The sequence below is a fragment of the Dromiciops gliroides genome, chromosome 1 (genome assembly GCF_019393635.1).
Source record: "Dromiciops gliroides isolate mDroGli1 chromosome 1, mDroGli1.pri, whole genome shotgun sequence".
NCBI lineage: Eukaryota > Metazoa > Chordata > Mammalia > Microbiotheria > Microbiotheriidae > Dromiciops > Dromiciops gliroides.
In genome coordinates this window covers 744,301,067-744,315,386 of record NC_057861.1, presented here as the reverse complement: position 1 = coordinate 744,315,386, position 14,320 = coordinate 744,301,067, and the positions used below count along the sequence as shown (strand labels likewise).

Sequence of the window (14,320 nt, the reverse complement as noted above, 5' to 3'; positions counted from 1 at the left end):
TAGCAGTTAAGGGGGTGATGAGACTAGAGAATGTATGATGAACTCTGATAGTGTGATAAAGGAGAAAATAGCCTGCTTGAATATTCATGAGAACCATATCTTTGAGTCAAGGGACCCAAAAAAAGATATCAGTAGAACAGCTAAAATATAAAAGGTCTTACTTTAAATATATCTATAACTTAAATACCAAAAAAATGGAGCCCACAGAGATTTACAAGTCAGATGCTTGTATATGATTTTTATAGTGACTTTCAGAACTTCCAAGAGAAGCTGCTGACAGGTACTGCCACATCTCCACTCCACAGTTTCCTCGGTGTGTATGGCTACATTATTTCCACAACAATTTTTTTTTATTTTTAAGGTCTAAATTTAAACCCAATTCCTGCTATGTTCAGACTCTCATCTAAGACGTTACTAAGATGATGATTGGGAATGATCTTTGAAGTTTAGCATGTTCCTATCTACTAGCAAGATGCTGGCTCTGATCAATACAAGGACATATAAATTAGTGTTATGATGTTTTGGGGGATTCAGGAGAAGTTATTGCAAAGACTCTAAATTATTTCTTCCTCCTTTCCTTGACTGGGCTTAAGTCGAGGAGAAAAGATCTGGTTTGTGCTGAGACCCTGCTTGGCTCATGGTTCATACAGAGAACCCATTTCTTGGATTGAGAAACTTCATTGTGAAACCTGAGATACAAAGGTTTGCAAAGTTTCCTTGGCTTCTCCAGCGTTTGAAGTCCATGACTTTGTAGGGGAGTGAAGCAGTCTTGGATATGGTATCTGAGAATGCAATCCCATTTCAATTCTTACTGAGCATTCATCTATCCATTGTTTAATGAATTCTGAATCCATACGGTTTTTGTTTTTCTGGAACAACATTCTGGCTTCATTTACAAAGCACTGCTTTTCTCTGATCTGCCCTGATGCTGCACGTCATATCCTTGACAGTGTGAAAATCCCGTTGGTACAGGCTGAAACCTTCTCGTTGTGTTGCTGTTGTCATCTCTTACACTCACAGTCTCCATCATACTTGTCCCACCACCCCTCCCCCCAGTGGGAGTGGGGGAGGGGGGAGAGGAGGAGAAAACATCTGGAGCTCTGAGGAGCTGACCATTTAATCATATTTTTAAATCCATCCTATAATCCTTTCTCTTAATGAAAGAGTTTAACCTACTTAAATTTGACAGTACCATTCTCATCAGCTTTCCTTTTTTAGGTATATGTTTTGTTAGCAGGAAAACCAAACTTTCCTGATTTACTTAACCAAACTAAAATAAAGAACCTCAAACAAGAGTTCTCCATTTTTTTACTATTAACTGTAAGCTTCTCAAAACTCTCCCTCTTCTTTTTTCAAAGATGCCCTTCTCCCCTGACCTTCTACATCCTTTTCCCCTTCCACTTCATTCACTTGCTTTAAAAAAATTAACTTGAAATCACCTACTCCTATTTCTTTAAATTCATTTTTATTTTCTAGCTTCTTCATCTTCATTTATATTCTTTAAGTCTAATTGTGTCTTTCAGGAATTAAAAAAAAAGAATGCTACCAGTTCTCTTAAATGGTTTTTAATGATTACAGGAAGACAGCAAGTAATTAAGCAGTGTTGAAAAGTATCCATTGTTCTAAGTACTATACCAGATGTATCTACTGCTCAGTAGTGATGACTTTTTTTGCAAGATCTTTCCTTTATTCACTCTCTCCTCCCATGATTTTGAGATAATTGTCTTGGTTTTAAAATGACTGCTTAGAGCGATTGCTTGGATTTCTTCGGGAATGGATTCACAGAATGAAGCCCACATTTCTAAATTTTACATATGCCATATTTCAGCTTGCTCAGTCGTCCCTGAATTTTGCACAAACATATTTTGATACCTCAAACTGGTGTTTCTTGATGGGTCTTTCAGACAGCTTAAAGGATTTTTTCCCTTATTGTTTTTGAAATTTGACAATGATGTGGCTGGTCGAAATGAAGTTTCTTCTCTCTAGGGTTCCAAGAATTCTATTTGGAGAAGGTCATTAGTTTGTAAATATTCTGGCATATTTTGTTTTATGATTTCCTAAAAAATAGTGATTTTATTTTTTTCTTCTTTGATATTTCCATGACCCTAATAGTTCCGGGTTTCTTTCCTTCATCAGGCTTCCTGATCTCTTTCATCTGTGTTGCTTCCTTGGGTGTGATGGTACCAGCTTGGGAAAACAGATGATTACATTTTCACAATGAAAATTTACAGCTAAGAAATTAGCAAATGCTACAAACCAGGGCTTGATTTATAGATTTTTTTTATTTTCAAGATTTAAAAAAGTTATGGAGAAAATGGTAATAGTGCAGATTAAACTTAAAAGTGTGTCAAGCATATGTTTTATTTTTTCAGAGCTGATTGTTAAACATGTAGTTATACCTCTGGTTGCTCCCCAACCCTCTTTTCTTCTAGTTGTCATTTTTCCTGAGCTTATTTCCATCTTGCTTACAGTACCTGCCATTCTATTCTCTATTTATTCCACTCTTAAATTTTCTATTGATAGTTTCATATTCTCTATTATCTCCTCCATATTACTGAGTCTCAACACCATCTTCTAAAGGATCCCCTAGTTACCCTTGGTTTTTTCTTGTGATTATCTGCTACTGGAGCTGGAAGGTAACTTTGAAATCATGTAATCCAAACCAATCCTTTTATGGACTAGGAAACTGAGGACTTGAAGAATGAAATGTTTTCCATAAGATCATGCAGCTGATTTGGTGGCAGAACTAGATTAGAATATGAAATTTTGGATGATTACCTTATATTCCATGCAACCCCCTTTTGCTTCTTTGGATTGTCATGAGGATCAAATGAGATAATATTTGTAAAGTGCTTAGCATTGTGCCTGGCACATAGTGGACAATCATTCCATTCCACTCTACTTCTTCACTGATCATGTTAGCATGGCATAGAGCTAGACAAGGGTGCTAAAAATCTGTTTTTAGAATGATTAAACATTTGAAATTAAACATGAGGCTCTTGTCTATTGGCCAACGAGTAGATGTATTAGTGAAGGATCTTAATCACATCTCTCTTGACATTCATCTATATGAAGGCAGAAAATGAGAGTAAAGTGAAGCTAAGGAGGAGGATGGCTTATAGGTTCTTCTTGGAAAGGCCAAAGAGGTTTATTGTCCACCCAAGGGCAATAAGGAGCACAATTTCACAGGACACTTGACCTTGCTCATGCTAAGTCTTTTCAAAAGGACCATAATGGAGATTCCTGTGGTTTACCATCAACATTTGCTTCAGAAAATGGGGGAATAGAGACAATCCGTTGAGGTTGGGCATCCCAAATTCAATCCATCTGAAACCCTGATCAGCCTTTGTCCAGATCACGGATAAAACTCTTGTCAACAATAGACCATGCCCAGAAGCCCAGAGACCACTAGTAACCTGTTCAGATCGTAAGTGGCAGATTTTGGATGTGAGCCAGGCCCTTGATTTGAGGCACAATTTGGAATCACAAGCCTTGAGCTGCAAGGCACCTTAGTGGGCATCTAGCCCAACCCCCTCATTTTACAGATGAGGATATGGAGGCTTAGGATGGTTAAGTGACTTATCCAAAGTAACACAGGCGGTAAGTGTCAGAGGCAGGATTTGAACCCAGATTCTCTGGCCCCACCCAGAACAAGGGTTCTTTACACTGTACCACTCTGCCTCCAGGGATCCCCCACCATCCCTGGGACTGTGCACTGGTGGAGGCATTGCTGAGTAATGAAACACAAACTCTATTTGAGGAGTTATGGGAAAGTGGGGCACCTCAGCCTCATTCAGTTTTCCTTTCTCAATCAGTCATTGCACCAGCTGCCCATCTCCTCATTTCTATTCACCCCGACTCAACAATTCAGAATGCTGAGCTGGTCTGACATGAATTCTAATTGAAGTGCGGATGAATTGACAGATTCAGAACCTTTGAACAGATCCCCTGCCTTCTGAGAGGCTTAAACCGAGTTCTCTTTCAAATCAAAGTTTCATCAAAGAAAAAGCGTTATATTAAAGAGGGACAGGCATTTATTTATACATATCTTGAAATAAGCACCTTGGAAAAATATTCGTATTATTAAAATATCCTGGCCAAATTGTGTGGTCTCCACAAAGGTATCAGCTACATTGTGTCTAAAAGGAAGGAAGGGAGAAGAAACAGGAATGAATAGGGTGTATAAGCCATGAAATGAATAATACATAGGGGGCATCTAGGTGGCACAGTGGATACAGCACCAGCCCTGGATTCAGGAGGACCTGAGTTTAAATCAAGCCTCATATACTTGACACTAGCTGTGTGACCCTGGGCAAATCACTTAACCCTCATTATCCTACCCCAACCCCCGAAATAATACAGAATATGGTGAAGAGGTCCCTAAGAGGCCAACAAGCTGTATGACCATTGGTAAGTCCTTGACTTCTCTGGTCCTTGGTTATCCTTTTTATAAAATGAGGTAATTGTATGAGATGATCTCTAATAACATGATTTTGTCATCTTAGGAAGATGTAGATGTGGTTGGGTTGAATTACTTGGTTTTACTTATTAGAAAACTTTCCATGCTGGTTTTTATGTGAGTCACACTCTTAAAATCTCTCAGGTCACTATCTGACCTCTTGTATGATTCATAATTTGTGTTAGTCAACAAAGCATTTATTAAGTGCTTACTGTGTGCCAGAGACTGTGGCAAATGGTAGGGATACAAAGGAAGGCAAGAATAGTCTCTGCTACCAAGAAGCTCGAATTCTAATGGAAGAGACCATCCATAAATAACTAGGTACATACAAGACACATACAGTGTATTTGGAAAGTAATGCCAGAAGGGAGGGGGTGGTGATGGAGACACTGGGAAAGGTCTCCTGCAGAAAGTAGGATTCAAACTGAGCACAGGTGGAAATCAAGAAACCAAGAGGAAGAGGTGAGGAGGGACAGTATTCCAGGCATGGGGGACAGTATGTTTCTATACTTATTTCCCAGCCTCTTTCCTGTTCCCACTAAAATATAAGTTCTCAGTGGGTATGGAATAGGCAATTTCTCATCATTGTAGCTCCAATGCTTAGCACACTGTCTTACACAAAGTAGGTCCCTAGTAAATATAAAAAAAATTAACAGACTCTTCAGCACTTCAAGAACTTTTCTGTTTGTAGGGAAGGAACCACATCCTTTGGATTCTGTGTGAGGGCATGACCTCTAGGTTAAAGTCCCTATCGTGATACCAGCTGCCTTTCCATTCTCCTTTCTTATCACTGCTCTTGAATATTCCTCATCAGAATCGAACTGCCCGGCTAGATGTTTCCAATACATGACATCCCATCTCTAACTTCCATGCCTTGTATGCTCAAGTTCCTCTGCTCTGTCTCTTAGAAACCCCAGCCTTCTTTGAAACTCTTCCAAGATTCCTTTCCTGATCCTTCCTTCCCCCCAACCTCCCTACAGTAATTCATACTCGCTACCTCTTGAAATGTCTTTACGTATCTTCACATACATGTTGTTTCCCCCAAACAAGGCAGTTCCTTAAGAGCAGGGGCTCTTTCTGTTTGTTTTGGTTATCTCCTCAGTGCCTAAAGCATGGCAGTTCTTAATAATTTCATCGTGCTTCAAGAGGCATAGAGGGTAGACCTGCCAAGACCTGCCATTGACACATCCTGGGTGTGTGGAATTGGAGAAATCAGACAACCATTCACTGCTCTAGACGATTCTCTCAAACTATCATTTGATGAGGCAGCCAGGTGGTACAGTGGTACAGTGGTACAGATCACCAGCTTTGGAGTCAGTAAGATTAATCTTCCTAAATTCAAAGCTGGCCTCAGACACTTACCAGCTCTATGACCCTGTTTGCCTCAGTTCCCTCCTCTGTAAAATGAGCTGGAAAAGGAAATGGCAAACCACTCCAATATCTTTGCCAAGAAAATCCTAATTGTGGTCACAGAGAGTCAAACATGACTAACCAAAAAAATTATTTGCAGAGAAAGGGGACTAACTGCACTGGTAGAGGGAGTTTCTTTATCTGGGAATTTCCTGTGCTAATGAAATCACTAGTCCAGTCCCCATTCATATCCCCATGGTGCTCTATAAACATTTGTTGGATTGAATTGAAAGACTGTTCCCATTTACTGTTAAGTAACCAAGTCTAATAAACTAGAGATGACATTCAGCTTGCCAGCCTCGGGGTGGTCCTTATAATTTTCTCCCCTCCCTCAAAAGTGTCATACCAGAGTCTAAGTTGGGTGCATTTTAAGGCCCCAAAACAACAGTGGGGTCTCATCCATCTCTGCAGAGGGCCAGTTCAGAACCTGTTGTCTATTCTTCCAGAGGAGAAAAGCCCGATGCCAAAAGCTGATCTGGTCTCTGCAGGGCCCTGGCCTAAGAAATCGAGACAGCAGTCAGGATGCTGATGCCACCCACATAGCCATTTGTAAATGCTGTGAGAAGCAGAGAATATCCTTCCAAAGGAAAACTGAGGCTTGTGAGTGTTCAGCAGCCATCCCTGACTAAGTACATTTTGTTCCCCCGGGTCCTCAGCAGATTAGCCGTTATCTGTCATCTCCTGTTAGCCTAGAATGTGTTTGTGGAGAGAGAGGCAGAGGGAGGGAAAGGAGGAGAGAGAGAGAAAAAGTGTGTGTGTGTGTGTGTGTGTGTGTGTGTGTGTGTGGGTGTGTGTGTGTGTGTGTGTGTGTGTGAGAGAGAGAGAGAGAGAGAGAGAGAGAGAGAGAGAGAGAGAGAGAGAGAGGAAAAGAGAGGGAGAACTGCCAAAGATGGATCTTGAAGAGATCGAGTAGGGCACAGTTACCATAGTTATCTTTACCACCCTCCCCCTGTGTCACCCCAGTCCACAATTGTCTCAAGGATCTTTTGCACATCAGTGTGGATGTTTTGTGAGAACTCTTTTTGCATTTCAGCGATTCTGCAAACAATGATTACTGGCGGCTGTGGGCAGCACTTTTTACCCTCTGTCATTGCTTCCAGGTGCCTTTTCCTTCCTAGCTTGAATGAACTGGCTCCAGGGAAGAAGTGGCCCAACATCGGTATGGATGCTGGATGACCTGATCATGGCCCTGCCGTTCTGATCTAGCAGATTGGCTTGCTAGAAATGCTGCCAGTGCTTCCAAAAAAAGATTTACTTTCCCCTTCATCTACCATATGAAATGTTTCCCTTCTCCCCCAAATGGGCATTTTGGTTAATTTTGTATACCTGGATTGGGATCGGCATTTTGCCAAGTACTGCCAATGAATCGGTTTTTCAAGAAAAAAGCCTCAGAAAAAATTTGAGAGAGATTCTAAGATGGCGTCATGAGAGATGAGGCCACCTTAGAAACCATCTCATCCATACTCTCATTTGAAAGAAATTGAGGCTAAGACAGATGGAATGACTTGGCCATTGTTATATACTGGTAGTTCTGGGATTTGAACCTAGCTGTATTGATTCCAAATACAGTGTTCTTTCTACTACCCAATATTCCTGTTTTAGGAATGATGAGGTCATCATCTTTCTGCTTTCTGCCCCAATCAGACCTAATTTGAAGTATGGCCTTCAGGGCTGGACACCAGGGGTGAAGAAGGATTTTGATAAGCTAGAAGGCATCCGGAAGTGGGATAGTCAAGGACCACGGGTCAGTTGCCAGAGCCTAAGAAGAAAAATGAAGCAGGAGGGGGGGAAACTCAGAGATTGGCCCCTGGGAAGGGTCCCTGCAGACTGGGCTCACCCTGATTCTATTGAGTTTTCTTCCTTATCAGTGTTTATAGCAATGTGAAAAATTCAGAGAAGCTTGGGAAGATTTGTATGAAATGATGCTTAGTGAAGTAATGAGAATAACCTTCATTGCTACAATATAAATGGGAAGAACAAAAATATGAAATGTATAGGGCTTGGTGCTCTGATTTCACTGATATAGCGAATTCTCGGGTGAAGAAATTCCCCTAATGCACATTGACACTTTCTTCGCAACTCGAGTTTGGCCATTTTTGAGAGCAATGAGTAATTGAGTGATTACGGGTTACACAGTCACCCTGGAAAAGATGGGTCTTCCTGGTTATCCACCGTGCTACAAGCACTTTTGACTCCAGAGGGAAAACTAAGAAAATATACTTCTCTCTCCTCTTTGCAGGAGTTGAGGACTATAGGCATGCAATATTGCTTGTACAACTGCCAGATACCAATAACCAGTCTGGATTTATCGGGCTTTGTTTTTTATCTTAAGTACAGGAGAGAGGAGAAAAAACTCCCTTACTCCTTTCTAATGGATTGCTCAAGTTGAGTCAAATCTACAAGTATTTAATAAGTGATTACTATGTGCCAGGTACTGTGCTAAGCCCTGAGGATATAAATAGAAGCAAAACCCCCCAAAAGACAGATCCTGTCCTCAAGGAGCTTACCTTCTAATGAGGGAAGACAACACATAAAAAGGGAGAGGAAGGTATACATGTGCATGGGGATTAGGGGGTAAACCTAGAGAGTGAGACATGGCTGTTCTGGGACCTTCTTCAAAATGGAGGTTTCAGGAGGAAACTCACCAATGGTAGAAGGGGGGAGCAGAGGAGAGGGAGAAGGCAGCTGAAACATGGTTGTAAAATTCCATCCCCTAAGTGTCAAGAATAAAAGTTTGATGTCCTAATTGATATTGGTCATGGGGTCAAGCATTTAGAATTGGAAGGCATCTTAGAGATCACAGGTGCCTACTGTTTTATTTTCTATGTGAAGACAAGGGGAGTAATGGAGGACCAAAATGATTACAGAATTTGTCCAGGAGCCCATAGAGAGATAGAGAAAAGCAAGTCAACCTTTAAATCCTGCTCCTCTGACTCTGGGTCCTCACTGAAGGCAGGAAGAGTGGTTGTTGTGCTATTGGAATTAGTGACATATTATCAAGATTGATAGTAACAAGGGGCAGCTAAGTGGCGCAGTGGATAAAGCACTGGCTTTGGATTCAGGAGGACCTGAGTTCAAATCCAGCCTCAGACACTTGACACTTAACTAGCTGTGTGACCCTGGGCAAGTCACTTAACCCTCATTGCCCTGCAAAAAAAATTGATAGTAACAAAAAAGCTCAACTATTTAGTTACATCATAAGTAACTTCTGGAGAGGGATCCAATCTTTTCCTTAATTCTGTGACTGAGAAGCCTTGAAATAAGTTTTTCAAATATTGAAAATCAATTTCCTTCCAGGTTAGTGAGATGCCAGAGCAGGAGACTTGGGTGCTTGCACATAAACTCAGAACATTTCCCAGGACTTCACCTTATATATCACTGACCACCCTATATATAATAAATCTTCTCATCTGAAAGTTCTGTTTGATTTGCTGTTTTGAAACAATGAAGAATTTACAGATAGAGAAGTTCAAAACCAATAATCATATGTCCTCTAAATGTTGCTCCTGTAGAAAGCTCTCACTAATTTGGGATGACTTAAAAGTCATCTACCTGGGAGGAAGGGGCATGGTGCTGATGATCCCTGGAGATCATTGTTACTCATCTCCTTGGACTCCCTGATGCATTCTGTGATCCAGTAACAATGGTCTTCTTGTTCTTTTCATATAATATTCCATCTCCAGAATCCACATCTTTACATTTGTCTGTCCCTGTGCCTGGAATATTTTCTCTCCTCACTTCTGTCTCCTGCCTCCCCTGGCTTTCTTTAAGATTGAGCTCAAATCCCACCTTCTTCAGGAGACCTTTCCTTGTTCTTTCTCTTACCTCCACTGATAAAACCTTCCTTCTTAGATTACTATCCATTTATTCTCTCTGTCTCTGTCTGTCTCTGTGTGTGCCTCTCTTGGTCTCTGTCTCTCTGTGTCTCTCTGTTGCTCTGTCTCTTCCTCTCTCTCTTTCTCTCTCTCTGTATCACTCTGTCTCTGTCTCTATTTCTTCCTCCATTTGTTTACCTATCTAGCTTGGCACCTAGGTGGCACAGTGCATTGAGTTCCTGGTCTGGAGTCAAGAAGACTCATTTTTTCTGAGTTCAAATCTAGTCTCAGATACTTATTAGCTGGATGGCCCTTGGCAAATCACTTAACCCTGTTTGCCTCAGTTTCCTCATCCATAATATGAACTGGAGAAGGAAATGACAAACCACTCTATTTTCCCTGCCAAGGAAACCCCAAAATGGGGTCACAAAGGGTCAGACATAACTGAACAATAACAATAATCTATCATCCTCTATCTATCTATCATCTATCTATCTCATATATATAGTAATGTACATTTTGTTTCTCCATTAGAATGTGAGTTTTTTGAGGGTAGGACTGTGTTTCTCTCTTTCTTTTTATCTTCACCAGTTAGTGCAGTATTTGACAGCTAGGTGCCTGGAGTCAGAAAGACCAGCCTCAGAAACATACTACACCAAATGTGTGACTCTGGGCAAATCACCTCACTGATGCCTGCCTCAGTTTCCTCAGATGTCAAATGGGGATAATAATAATACCTGCCTCCTAGGGTTATTGTGAGGATCGAATATTAATTCATAAAACATGTTGTAAACTTTATTGTATATAAATGACAGTTATTATTAATAATAGTAATTATAGTAGTAATTATAGTAGTGATTCATAATTAGCTATTATAGTAGTAAGCACTTAAAATACTTGTCTGACTAATTAAAATGAAAAACAGGTCAAAGACCAGTGATCCTTCTGTTCCTATGGAGTCCAGTAGATTTCTCATCTCCATCATTCTATTCTGACACAAGTCACTATTTCTCCTCCCCTGCAATTATGTACGTGTGTCTATCAGTTTCTAAAATGTTATAGTTATGCCCATTTTTCCTTGGTATAAATGTCTCCCCTTTTGTGGTACCCACAATTCCCGAGGGGCTTCTTAAGGCTGTTGCATGTTTCCTCCATCTTCTCAGGTTGTAATGACAGACATCTCTTAATTCAGGGAGATCCAACATGGCAGCAGCAAATGACAAAAACTTTCCCATGAGGGATCTTGTCAGGGTTTCATCTATCTTCTAGTCTTTACTCCTCAGAACTTTCCAGCAAACTTGGCTTTGCTTGGTTTGGGGCTAACAACTCTAAAATCTCGAGGCATAAAAAGACCTCAGAGAAATCTCATAGTATTCATAGATAGAGGGGGCACCCTGGTGGGAAGGTAGCTACCTTCTCTTGAGTAATTCAAGATTCAACTTCATTCTGAAGATTAACAACAGCAGCAACAACAACAGGTAGCATTTACACAGCACTTTAAGTTTTACAACATGCTTTACTTGTATTTACACAGCCCAGTGAGGTAGGTATTATTATCCTCATTTTGCAGCCAGAGGTTTAGTGACTTACCCAGGGTCACACAGCTATGTTTGCCTATTATCCCTGGTACTGATACAGGATTTGAATCTAGGTTCCACCTCACTAAAAATATGGTGCTTGTTCTAAAAACTTATATCACCTTTCATTAAAAGTATTATTTTGGCATCACGACATCCCTTGACATAAATAAAACATGATCTGCTCCTAGGTTCACTTGGGTGTTTTGTAATAACATGAATACTGTCTGTTTTCAAATAAGCTACTCAGCAACAGTCAGCTAATAAGACATTCAGTGTGAAGTAAAATCAATGGTACACAGCTAAACTATTTCTTTCCTATGTGATTACACACTTCTTAAGTAATTTATTTGCGAAATAAGCCATTATGTATGTCTCAAGAATGAAATGCTGAAGACCCAAATAAAAGCTATTCCAAAGAGGAATAGAAAGGGGATTTGTATGGAGAGATCAATATGGATGCATAGGGTACTCTTTGATCAGGTTATTTTTTAAAAGATAAGGAGAGAAGATTGAAGCAATGGCAGGTACTTTGGGAGTGGTATGAAGAGGGCCAAGTTTAAGGTGAGCCATTGTTGGTAAGGACAACAGTCATGGATGTTCTGGGCATAAGTGGAAGATCACGTAAGGTAGAGGGGATAATAGGACAGCAAGTCGTTGTAATAGATAGAACACTGGGACCTGGAGTCAGGAAGACCTGAATTCACATCTGGTCATAGACACTTACTAACTGTGTGACCATGGGTAAGGCACTTAATCCTGTTTGCCTCAGTTTCCTCATCTACAAAATGAGCTGGAGAAAGAAATGGCAAACTACTCCAGTATCTTTGCCAAGAAAATCCCAAATGCGGTCACAAAGAATCACACACAACTGAAGTGACCGAACAGCAACAGTGGAGACAATACTGGGAGATAGCAAGAATGAAGAGCAACAACTCAAACCTTATGGCTTTTCCCCCCTATATTTTACTGTCAAGTAGACTGATGCTTGGACTGGGAGGGAAAAAAATAAGCATAGGTAATAGAGAGATGATACCCAAGATAAGTCAGGAGATAGGAAGAGAATATCTCTGGGCTCAAATGAGTGAACTCCCTTCTAGGTTGCTAAAAATGGCATATATGATGACTGAGCTACTATCAACAGTTTCTGAAATATCAAAGAGAACTGGAGAATTGACACAGGATTGGAGAAGAGAAATATATTGGTTTTCAAAAAAGAGAAGAACCATAGGTCAATGAACTGAATTTGGAATTCCTGGCAAAATTCTAGACTGTATCATTAAAGAGGTGGGAACATTTAGAAAGTGAGGTGGTGGTTGTTGTTTATCTTTCATTCTCGAAGGGGACCATGACATCAGAGTGATGTCACAACTTGAAGTGAATTGGATTTAAGTGAGGGAAGGCTATACAAAGTTACCAATCTCCCTCCAGAGCCATCTGGGTCCAGTGGCAAGATATAGATCAGGACAACTGGAGATGGTCCCTGATGTTTTAAGGCAATTAGGGTTAAGTGACTTGCTCAGGGTCACACAGCTAGTATCTGAGGTCAGGTTTGAACTCAAGTCCTCCCAACTTAAGGCCAGTGTTCTATCTGCTGTGCCACCTAGCTGCCCCAGAAAGTGAGGCAGTGATTGCTAAAAGTCAGCATGATTTTGTCAAGAGTGGGTCATAGAATGTCTTTTTCTTTTCTTACAGGGTATCTAGACTGCTATATAATGTGAAGGCTGTGGGTATAGTATACTTAGATGTCTGTAAGACATTTGGCTATCTTTCATTCTTTCCCTGTAGATAAAATGAGCAATGTGAGCCCTAGAATAATATTCTTAGGCAGTTTTAGAAGTAGTTGAATGACCAGACCCAGATGATGGTCATTCATGAATGGGACAATGTCAGCTTGGAAGAATGTGTAAAATGCTCCTGAAATCTGGCTTCTTGTCTTGAACTGGTTGATATATTTTTTTTTTACCAATGGCTTAGATGAAGGAATAGATGTGTATCAGATGTGTAGATGATATGGAACAAGAAGGGAAAGCTAACACCACAGATGATGGAGTCAGAATAAAAAAGGATCTCAACAGGTTAGACTACATGGGCTGCACCTAATGAGATATGTAATAGAAATAAACATAAATTTCATTGGTAGGTTAAAAAATTCAATTTTTTAAGTAAGATACAGGGGAGGGCTAGCCAGATAGCAATTTATTTGATCTGGGTTTAGTGGCTGCAAGCTCAACATTGTAACGATTGGAATGACGCCACCTGCTGGAGACTTACTGTAGAAGAGTTCTGCCCATGAAGTGAAGGTCTTTGAGGGCAAGACCAGGAGTCTTTTCTATGACATTAGGAAGTGATGTTGGCTAGTGAGAGGAAGAAGGAAGAGACTAGCGCTCAGTCTGGCGCTCTTTCCTCTGGACTCCGGTGGAGAGCAGAGCTAGAAATGTGCTCTCCCTTTAATAGATAGGAATTTAGGCCTTTCTCTCTCTCTCTTTACCAAATTCTTATTCTCCTTAATAAATGCTTAAAAGTCTAACTCTTGCTAAAGCTTATAATTTATTGGCGACCACTCATTGGATATTTTAGACAGTTTAGCTAGAATTTTAGCCCTTAACAGATGGCTGACCACGAAGAGGAAAGCTAAACCTCAGTCTTCTGATCTTCTGGTTGGGTAAGAAATTTCCCCTACCCTCTCCCTTTCACTGCTAAGTACTGGCGTACTGGCTGTTTTCCCTTTAAATTTTTTCAAATGGACCTTTTAAACTCCCTAATTACCCTATTTTTTATTTTAGTCTGTTTAACCAGACAAATGGGAGATAAGATTATGTTAATGTTTTGTTTCTGTAGATTTTCTATTTTTCTTTTTGTTGGAGGAGCCAGCAAGGTACTTACACAAGGGAATATAAATATCCCCCCCCCCCAGTTTCCCAGCCATGCTTTTTCAGAGAAGCCTTGCACTCCAGTATTTTTTTCAAATTCTAATGCTGAGAGATTCTCTAATTTGCATGTCTGGGGGCAACGACCCAACCTCTAGAAGCTTTTAATCCCCTAGCAGTGGGGGTAGG

At 40.5% G+C, this 14,320-nt stretch overlaps 1 pseudogene; it reads right to left on the bottom strand.

Moving 5' to 3' along the window:
- Nucleotides 1-559: 559 nt before the first annotated feature.
- Nucleotides 560-1,005, bottom strand: LOC122753951 (annotated as a pseudogene).
- Nucleotides 1,006-14,320: the final 13,315 nt, after the last annotated feature.